Consider the following 10,293-nt stretch of genomic DNA (forward strand, 5'->3'; position numbering starts at 1 on the left):
CTCCCATCTTAGGCTAGGGGCTGAATTTCAATGCGAAACTCATTGGTTCTGGATCAGTTTAGTTTTTACTGCGCATGGTGGCTTTAACCTGCTCAGAATGTATCTGTCATCCATCCGTATTGTCACAACATTTTACTTTGCTGATGTACATGTGTTTTAATGACTGGCAAACTAACACATTTGGTGTTTTATGAGGAATTGAACATTATTGTTGTGAATTTTTATCACCAAAGTAATTTCAGCTAGTTGGATTATATATATATATATATATATATATATATATATATATATACAGATTTTGCTTACAAGGATGACTTGTCTTGGAAGCATCAGTTAGATTTGGTTGAAAATGCTGAACAAATCAGTAATGATTTAAACCATATGCACTGTGTTCCAACAAAAGTAGGTTTATTAATTCAAAAGTAAGTATTTCGTTTTTTATTTATTTTAAATGTAGTGCGCACACACAAAATATGACATTGTTTTTAGGAACATTATATAAAATATTAAATTTTTCACACTAAATAAAGATCATGCTCATTTGTATAACACATAAGAAAATATATAATATAATAAAAGTCTATAATATCAATCAGATAAAAGAATACGTTTTTGTGTGTGTGTGTGTGTGCGTATAGGCCAGTGAAAATGTTAAAAATCTGAACTGCTGGCCAGAAAAAAAGTCTTTTTCTTGAACCTTGTAATTATTTAAAAGATTTAATGCTATAGCTAGTGCAGCCTGCTTTTACTGTCAAACATAAGAATCAGGGATGTCATGTACTGTATGTACAGGACTCACATCTTGTAAACCCACCTACACAAGCACCATTAACTACAAAGGTACAGAGATTGAAACATGTTTCATCCAGGTCAATTATGAGCACGAGAGCACCCTGCAGTTACATAACAGCTGAAACAAAGCAGCCTGTCACGTTTTCCTGCCTCGTTTGAGAGAGTTTCTCAGACTAATGAGCTCTACAGATGTGTCAGAGCCAGCGGTGGGGAGCGTCATCTCTGTGGTAAATAACGGCCAATTACCCAGCTCAATTAAGCCTGCTCGTTTCTTTTGTGTACGTTCAGAGGCCACATCTGTATTACTGCATTTCGGTTTAGTGGTTCAACACCGGAGCTCTGCTGCTCTGAACCTGGGGAGATAAACATGGGTCATATGTGTATGAACTGAAAGAGGACATAACAGGGAGCGACTGACAGATAAAAAGAAGGGGAAAAAAACAGACAAACTTTATGCTGGCTTGTATTCTCATCCCAGGTGTGCAAGAAAATAGAGCAGCCTGCTGAAAATAGGTCACTCTCTTTTTCCCCTTGTGCTGATACTGGTCTATTATAAACGTTTTTTATGGACATAGAACAGGACTCAGTACCTCTGAAATCTTAATCAAGGTTTTTGAAGCGCACAGTAAGAACTATTAATTAACTGACTGTTTGAATGATTCAAAACAATTAACTTGAAATCAAATTTTACTTTTATTTAATTGGACATTCCTGTTTGGTGTCGGCTTTGCCAAGCGTTTTACAAAACATTGCAATTTCAGTCATTTTTCTACATTTAGAGCTGCTATATAGTTCAAACAGCAAATGTCTATGGTGTATCTCTTGCAGACTGCTGAGAGTGATGCTTTTGATAAAGGTGCCATACTTGCTCCCAGAGGATTTGATCCTTGGTTAAATTGAGCTGCACCAGATATCTGCGCAAGACTGCTTGTATTTCTCTTTTCATCCAGAAGTAGAACAAGAAAATAGACCCATATGACTTAAATACGCTTTTTTCATTCTCTAAATGGCTCATGTAATGTTTCTGTGTTTGCGCTACATGCCTTAATCATTTCAACAGTACAGTCTAATTGAGCATAAATGTCATGCTGCCTAAAATATATCAATTCCATTAGAATTAGTGGTCAGCCAATATGCAATTTTCAGTGGCTGAGGCAATTTTTTTTTTTTAGCAGCCAGCCAAAATTGTGAATATATACACATAGATTCAATTTACACGTTTCCCTTATCATTATTCTCCATCTGATACATGGGTTAAAACACGTTCTGATGGCAGATAGGCATTTAAACCATTTTCATCTACCATTTTCCCCACAGTATTATCTTCAAATGAGACTAATAACATGCACATTACATATTTATGTTTTTTTTCTATTATTTAATTAAATTTTATTCACATTTAGACTAAATGTCAGTCAATCATTGCAATCATTTTATAGATTGTATATTTATAGATTATTTAGAATATAAAATTGACATTCTGTGCAGTCATTGTATAGACGCCTTACTAGTGAGGTCATTTTGCGGTCCATATAAGAATATTATCAGCCCATATGATTTACTTTATGTGCTGCTATAAAGAGATCAACCCTCTTGTCAGTTTCTCTGACTGATTGCCCGCAGTCCTGCTGCACAAGATGGAGACACATCATGTGACTGTCAGCACACAGGTTGAGTGTGTGTTTTATGTGTGTGCCTGCAGCCCATTAGGCATATGTCATAACACATTCATACACAAATGGCTGTTAAGGAAATGTTGTATTATGAAAGCAGGATATTTTATGACTGTAATGCATATTAATGTACAGTATACACTACACTGACCTTTCAATGACCACCACCTAATTTCACAGCTGTTCCATGTACAATAAACATGATGAAGTTGGATTATTCCACAAAAATACTAATAAAATTTATACCCTGCACTTAAATTAGATTTCTCTTGTTCAAAATGAACTGTCAGTGAACAGATGAATAATGAAAAAAAAAAAAAAACTTTGCCCACATGTGAATTTTCAATAATTTGGTCAGGTCAGTTCACAAAATCAGTCTGACATATTCATTCACAAATACATTTTATTATTTGAACTGCATGAATGAATTATTAGTGAATAACTACTTGAATGTCAGCACTTTTTGAAGCTTGAAATCTCACTGTGCCTAGTAATTGCATGGAAAAGTTTGACCAACACATTGTTGTTAATAATTTCTACATTTGTATTCTGCAGAAGAAAGAAAGTCATATGGTTTTGGAATAACATTACGGTGAGTAAATGATTTTTTTTTTTTTTTTGTGTGAACAATTCTTGCGGTGAACTGAATGCAAAAATCAAATAATGTTCTTTATTTTTCTTCCACAGAATCTCCTTAAACTCTTCCACGCCTGGAACGACTTGTGAGTTTCAGCTCTCCTTTACAGAGAGTCTTAAGTGAAGGTTGCTCATTATTCTATAGTAAAATAAGAAATAAATTACATATGCTTGGCTGATCAACCTGAGCTCTGATGCAGATGTATTATCTGGAGCACTGTCAGTTTTTACAGAAGCAGAAATGTGTACTTATCTATACAATGACTTTAGAAGGATTCCAGCATTGCACCTTTTGATGTCGTCTTCTTCTTAAAAATAAGTTGAAAGCGTTACTAAGTATCCAACGCTCATTAAGATCCAGCGCATTAATGCAGACATGCTAGACGACCAACCAGCCAAAAAACACACACAATGTGTCAGAGGGGTCTGATTGGAGTCTGGGCAGACAAAAAAAAAAGCCTGTACTCTAGACTCCCCAGGGTTTAAATTAACAATGCTCCCATCTGTTCGGCTACTTTGAGCATGTCTCTAATGACAGGGCTTACTTAGCCCAATACTAACCCACATCCAACAACAGAGCACTGGCAAACTGGAGCTATCTTTACACATAACCTTGAGAAACTAGGACTACACAGAAGAGTTTTTCTGGCCCACTTGGTTTTGTCTCTTCTATGATAAGATGCTACGTCCCCTGAGAGTGTTGTACGGTAGTGTAGAAAGACTGTTTTTGTTCTGCGAAATGGAAAGAAAGATCAACAGCTTACTTTATTGGGTCAAATGAATGCAGCTGTGCATTTAAAGAGGATAACGGAAAGCATTTGTGTCCTCATGAATGCATTTTACAAGCTGGAAAAGATCAAGGACTTGAGTCTAATGCTGCCCTCCCCCTTATTCTCACCTGAGCATATATTTTTTGAAGCGCTTAACACAATCTTTAATAATTTGGCATTAGACATGCAGATATGCAGATTACATCTCAGCACACCACACCACATCAGCAGAAACACAGAGTCGCTGCATGTTTAATGAGATTTGCAGGGGAAAGTGATCCTGTGGTGCAAAGCCTCATCTAGCAGGAATGAAAGTGTGTGTGTGGATTCAAAAAGCTCTTTTGTTTTTTTCTTCTCTGCCCTGTGGCCTTTTCTGCTGTCTGTTCTGTCTGTTCCAGAGTGGCAGTTGTGTCTGGACTGCGGGGAGAGAGATGCACTTGACTCCTCTGTGTGAGTTTAGATCTTGCTTACGATGAGCTCTCTGTCGGCTTTGATCCTGAGATGGAACGCTCATCTGAGTGCCACACCGAAACGTCTCAAAGCAAGTCATTGCTCTCTCTTTATCTTTCTTTTGTTGTCTCTAAGGATCCGTCCTCTGTGACAATATAAGGTTAATGCACGCTGTTAAGCCACCTTGACCTTAAAGGAATAGTTCACCCGAAAATGAAAGTTCTTTGAAATATTTATTCACTCTTATGTCATTCCAGACCATAGAAACAGTATGATGCTATATTTCAAGTATTCTGAACTCATACAATGCCCTTTCACCATACAAGATAATTAGACCCGAATGTTATCATTGAATCACAATTAGTCACAAATGTGAATTTAAATTATGTTTAAATTATGTTCTGTTAACTGATGCTTTCTTAGTAAATCAATCAATGAATATTGAAAAGCAACGAAAAAAAAAAAAGACTGCCTGATCCAGTCTTTTTTTTTTTTGCTTTGAAGGAGTTAACAGCATCAAAGCTTCTCATAAATATATGATTCACAATTGCATGAGACGAAAAGCGCAAAAATATTATAGACTGATTTGTAAGCTCTCAATATATTCCACAGATACCCTTGTAAAAAAGTATATTTAAAATACATTTACTTGCTACGCTAACTATAGTTCAAATCTATTAACATATTTCCCAACATATCGATTGAGACTTACAGATATAAAAATTATAATTTAACTTTACTTGGAGTACTGCGTGTGCACAATACACATTTATTAATATTATGCCCAAAACATGTTACTATCGATGAGGACTGCATGATCTTTGAATAATATCAGTCTTTAAATGCAAGATATCTAAAGTGTACCTGAAGTATACTTGCAATAGTTCCACTTTAGCACATTGAAATATACTTCAGTATATCTTTAGTTGGACTTACGCACACTTAAAGTGTCTAAAGTACACAATTATTTAGCTTAGCATGAAATAAATGTATTATATAGTATGAAGTAAATATATTTATTTTTCACTAGGGTACGCATAGCTCATTGTACAGTGTATTTGTAATTTAATGCACAAATAAATGTAATCAAAAATAGGTGCATCAAAAATAGGTGTTTTTCAAATAATTGACACTAATATTGTCTTCTATTATGTGCAGTGACTAAATATCTGTAAACATCTAAAAAAAAAAATAAAATAAAAAATAATAATAATTTGTTGGACTCTTTCATCACTCTTTAAAGATCTTGCTAAAAACTATTTTTGCTCCTTGCAGCCTTGAAGATCAATCTCATTTTGCAGCTCAGAGAGCAGAAGTAGAACCCTGCATGTACCTGAGTCCAAAAGCATCAAACCCCCGATTCATTTATTAGAGAATTTGGCAGAAACCTACCGCCTCGAGAGAGGAGAGTCTGTGCTATTACATTGCTTGATACAGTAACGTAATTACATTTTGAGCAGCCAGAGTGCAGCAGGAGGCCTGAGGTATGGAACCCTGAAATGAATGTTCATTTGACTCAAATCATACCGAAAGTCAAGCTTAAGGGGCCATCAGTGCTATCCAGCAGGTAAAGAGACTTGGACCCTGTTCTGTAAACTCACTGTGATCTCATTGACAATTGGAGGTATTCATACATAAATTCTGATTCTAGCACAAATTCATTTTCATATATCTGCATAGACAATAATTTATATTTGTTGACATACTGATTCAAGCAGTTTATGTATGATTACCTTTAGAGATGTTATTAAATATGAAATAATATGAAATATATTATTTCATTTTAGTTAATCGTACCATAATAAAATGTAACTATACAGATTTTATTTTTGTATACTTTTTACCAATTTAAAGCTGTGCATATGTAAATACATTTCACCTTCTAGATGCTGTCAACACATTCATATTGTATGTTTCAGTGTATTTGTTTTTTTCTCAACATGCTCCATAAGACTGTATAAGGCCCTCAAGATAAACAAAGCAATCTCATTGTATTTACTATATTACTAGGAGTTAACATTCACCGTTAAGAATATTTTTTTTAATTTTTCTGTGTCTGTCTGATTTCCTCAAGAGTCATCCGTTGAAGGAGCAGGACTGTTTGGATACATTCTGAAGCACCATCATACCCTCTGTGAACAAGCCTGAGTCTTTCTCAGCGTATTTTCAGGTCAGTCAATGAACTGTGGAAATTGACTGTGAGGGAAGTAAATATGCACTGAGAAACAAACAGCACTTGACACACACTTCAGAAGGACCGTCGTCACAGAGACGCATTTACTGAACTTGAAAGCCACTGCGAGCGAGAGCGGTGAATTTAGCACAGCGAACCCACTGCCAATCAATATGAACGACAACTCACAGAAGACGTGCGTCAACAGCCACTGCTCAATCTGGACAAATAGATCAACTGCACAGCAAGGCCATTCAAGGAAGGGCGTTTATTTGAAGAGAAGTGTGGAATGAATTATAACACTATATTAAAAACCATGTCCAATCAGAGTAAAGACTGATTATAACTCTCAGAAGTGGAAAAAAAAGTCATAAAAGCTAGTTATAAAAGTTTCAGAGGTGGCTTTCAAAATTCCATTAGTGTCTAGCAAGAGGTAATTGAGATAATTAGCATCATCATTTCTAACTAAATGCTTTTTAAACTAGGTCATTTACTTCATATTAAGAGAGATGAAGACTTGGGGAATGTATCAGTCTTTTCACCCCTCAGTGGAACAGGAAGTCATGCAGGAAAGAAATAGGTGTAATGGAGGCCAGTTAAGTAGTTCTGCAAGTTTTTAAAAGATTGAGCCTATTGAGAAAAGACTGCATGGCATTTATGTCCACTCAAGACAGATAATGAGGAAACTCTACAGCTCCACTGGGTTTTACAGCTTTATTGGAAATGACAGTTGCATGTTCTTCTGAGAGAAAACAGCAAGAGAGTGCAGTTATCACAGCCAAGTCTAAATTTATTCATATAGCGCTTTTCATGATGGACGCTTTCAAACTAGCTTTACAGAAAATCTTGATATCAGCGTTTATAATATGTCTTTTAGTCACATTTAGCAAATCAGAGCTTGACGATAATATAGTTTACATACCGCTATATATTGTATAGTATGTTTTATCAGTTGAATAATCATCACCCCAGCACTCTCAGAAAATAAAAAATGGTACAGGAGCTGTTACTGTGCAGTTTCAGAAGGTACTAATATGGTATGTACCATTTAGGTACTGAAATGTGCACTTACCAGGTACTAATATGCACCCTTTAGGGTTAAAAAAGGTACAAAAGTATACCTTTTGAAAGGGTACCACCCCAATGACAGCTTTTGGACCATTTTATTCTGAGAGTGAACTGTACAAACACTATATACTTATCCTTCACAGCTTCATTTGCATTAGATTAAATACTCTATGTTGTCCACCCTGACAAAATCACATTAACCATCTGTTTCCTCTGATGAGACCAATATGAATTTTGATATCTATGGACTACCACAATCAGTCATACTTTACGGTTTACAATTGCGCCACAAGCCTGGATATATGACTGGATTAGTTTAGTAATTTTTCATCATCATTTATTCTAATTTGATGAATTACTGTTTCCGTAGCCAAAAAAAATGTACATAAACATCTCTTTTTAATAGAATTTTCTTTACTGCCTGCTTTCTGTGGCTGCTAATTCCACAACATTAAATGCACAGCACTGTTTCAGCACATTTAGCAGCTAGTTGAACTGGAGTATTGGATGGATAATTAATAAGATGCAGGCTTTGCATTGAAATGCTGCATGCAAAGGTGGCTTAAATCTGTCCTTTTGTAATTACTCTGGACCAGTGAACTACCTGAAACATTGGTTTGGAGCACAGACAATGCTACTGTCCAGTGTGAATTCATGTGGTTGGGTACCATTTTAGACAGCTGGGTGAAAAGATACAGCTGTTATTGATCATTCTGAACAATATCTCTGCTGTTAGTATTTGTAGAGTGCACTGAATGCACTAGCACAGCTTCCTTCCAAGTTGAGGAGAGTTTGATTTACAAGTGCAAGCCAAAACTTATTTCACTGGTGTGATTTCTCATGGTTCAGATCCATGTGTAACCCTATGATGCAGAGTTTTCAGTTTAGGCAATTGCACTAAAGCTCTGAAATGTAAGTAGGCCAGTGGTAGTGGAAAAAAGATCATGCTAAAAAGAAAATGCCACAGTCTTGTCAATAATGCGTTGAAGTACCTTCTGAAGAACAGATTTAGCACTGAGTTTGACTCCTTCATTTGTATGTATATAACAGCATACTGAGTGACCCAGTTTCTTTCCGGAAAGACTCCATAATCTATCCAGTAGCCAAGATGAATAATTATGCTGAAGGAAGAAACTTTTTTGCCTCGTACCAATCAACAGGATACAAACATTGAGTGTGAAATCTAATTTGGCCTTTTCAAACTTTTTAAAGGCTTGCCATCCTTGTGTTTTTCTGTCAACCTCAGTCTTTGTATCGCCCAATACTTTGTCAAGTGAATTGCATAGTCTTCTGGGTTGTTCCACGAGATGCATTGTAGCATTTATATAATGACTCAGACTTCTGAATATAAAATCATGACATATATCTCTGTCTTCCATAACCAGATTACACAATGTTCTCAAACGCTATTAAATCTGTGTTGCCTCCAGGTCATTATTATAATACGGCTGTACCAGAGTCCTGCGAGAGCAGGGACAGGGATCCATGGCGCTCAATTACAGGAATGTGGGAGACAGGACGGATCTGCTTTCCTCTGTTATCACCATCTCATTAAAATGATGGGAATATTAGATCATAGCCTGTCATGCCTTGTGCTGTTTTTTCCCCCCGCTTTGCTGCATACTGACGTGTAAAGCTGAGACACATCACTCCTCAGTGTAAGAAACATGAAATGAATAGCTTGACACTTCACATCACACATCAAGACAAATGCTGTGATGAAGGGAATGAGTGACCCAGTCGAGAGATGAGGTTGAGGGGTCAGGAGGCTGACGTCTGGAAAAGAAAAAGGAGAAAATGCTTCTCAAGAGCTAATACAACAGAGACAGCATGTGATGCCACTGGTTATGTCAGGTGACTCTAATGGCAACATTTTAAAAGAAAAATAAAGGAGACGAGACTGTTATGCATGGGTGAATATTTCGGTACTGAATAATACCTATTAATACTTCCAACAATTGCAGATTTAGTATAAGTATAGAATGTATTATAAGTATTGTATATTTGTTTTTTTTTGTGTTTTGATTTGTAAATTTTGATTTGATGATTTATAAAATCATCTTGAATGCACCAATTTCGTACTTGAAGCGTTTACTCTGAACCGCAGACAGTGTGGGCAGAGACGCTGAGAGCCAAGATTTTCCGAAACACCAGACAGCAATGCAGAGAAAATTTCAGCTGAACTAGCAAAAAGTGGCAGTAAGAAGAAGTTTGCAGAACTTTGCACTATACCTTCACCCAGGTAATATATGTGAACTGTTTGGTGTTAGGTGGTGGGAAAAACTTCTACAACAAGGTATCTGTTTGGCTGTATGTGACTGATACTGCAGCAACAATGGTCTTTTGTCATGACTTTTAACCCTGTAAAGCTTGACATATTAAATATTAGAATTTTTTAAAATGGAAAAAAATATATATAAACATACAATGCAATGTAATTCATGTAACAAATATGATACTATATGCTTTATAGGGTTAAAAATTCTCAGGCATCTAGGCTATATATTCCCACTTATTGAAGACTCATCTTCACGTCATCATAATTCTTACAGTAATTTGTATTTGAGCTAAGTATGTTTAGAGATGATTATGCATCATGATGTTTGATTGATTAGATCAATAATTATTAATCACTTAATAATTTAGAATTATTAATCAATAATTAGAGATGATTATCCATCTTATTCTTTCAATTATGTCTATATTAAAGCCATAAAGTATCTTTAAAATG

At 35.8% G+C, this 10,293-nt stretch overlaps 1 long non-coding RNA gene across 1 annotated transcript; it reads left to right on the forward strand.

The window, feature by feature from the left end:
- Nucleotides 1-5,597: 5,597 nt before the first annotated feature.
- On the forward strand, nucleotides 5,598-9,465 carry LOC131551899 (uncharacterized). Its single transcript, XR_009273844.1, has 3 exons — nucleotides 5,598-5,888; nucleotides 6,396-6,491; nucleotides 8,993-9,465. It is a non-coding gene; the product is annotated as an uncharacterized LOC131551899 (long non-coding RNA).
- Nucleotides 9,466-10,293: the final 828 nt, after the last annotated feature.

This window comes from Onychostoma macrolepis, chromosome 13, assembly GCF_012432095.1.
Source record: "Onychostoma macrolepis isolate SWU-2019 chromosome 13, ASM1243209v1, whole genome shotgun sequence".
In the NCBI taxonomy this organism is placed as follows: Eukaryota; Metazoa; Chordata; class Actinopteri; order Cypriniformes; family Cyprinidae; genus Onychostoma; species Onychostoma macrolepis.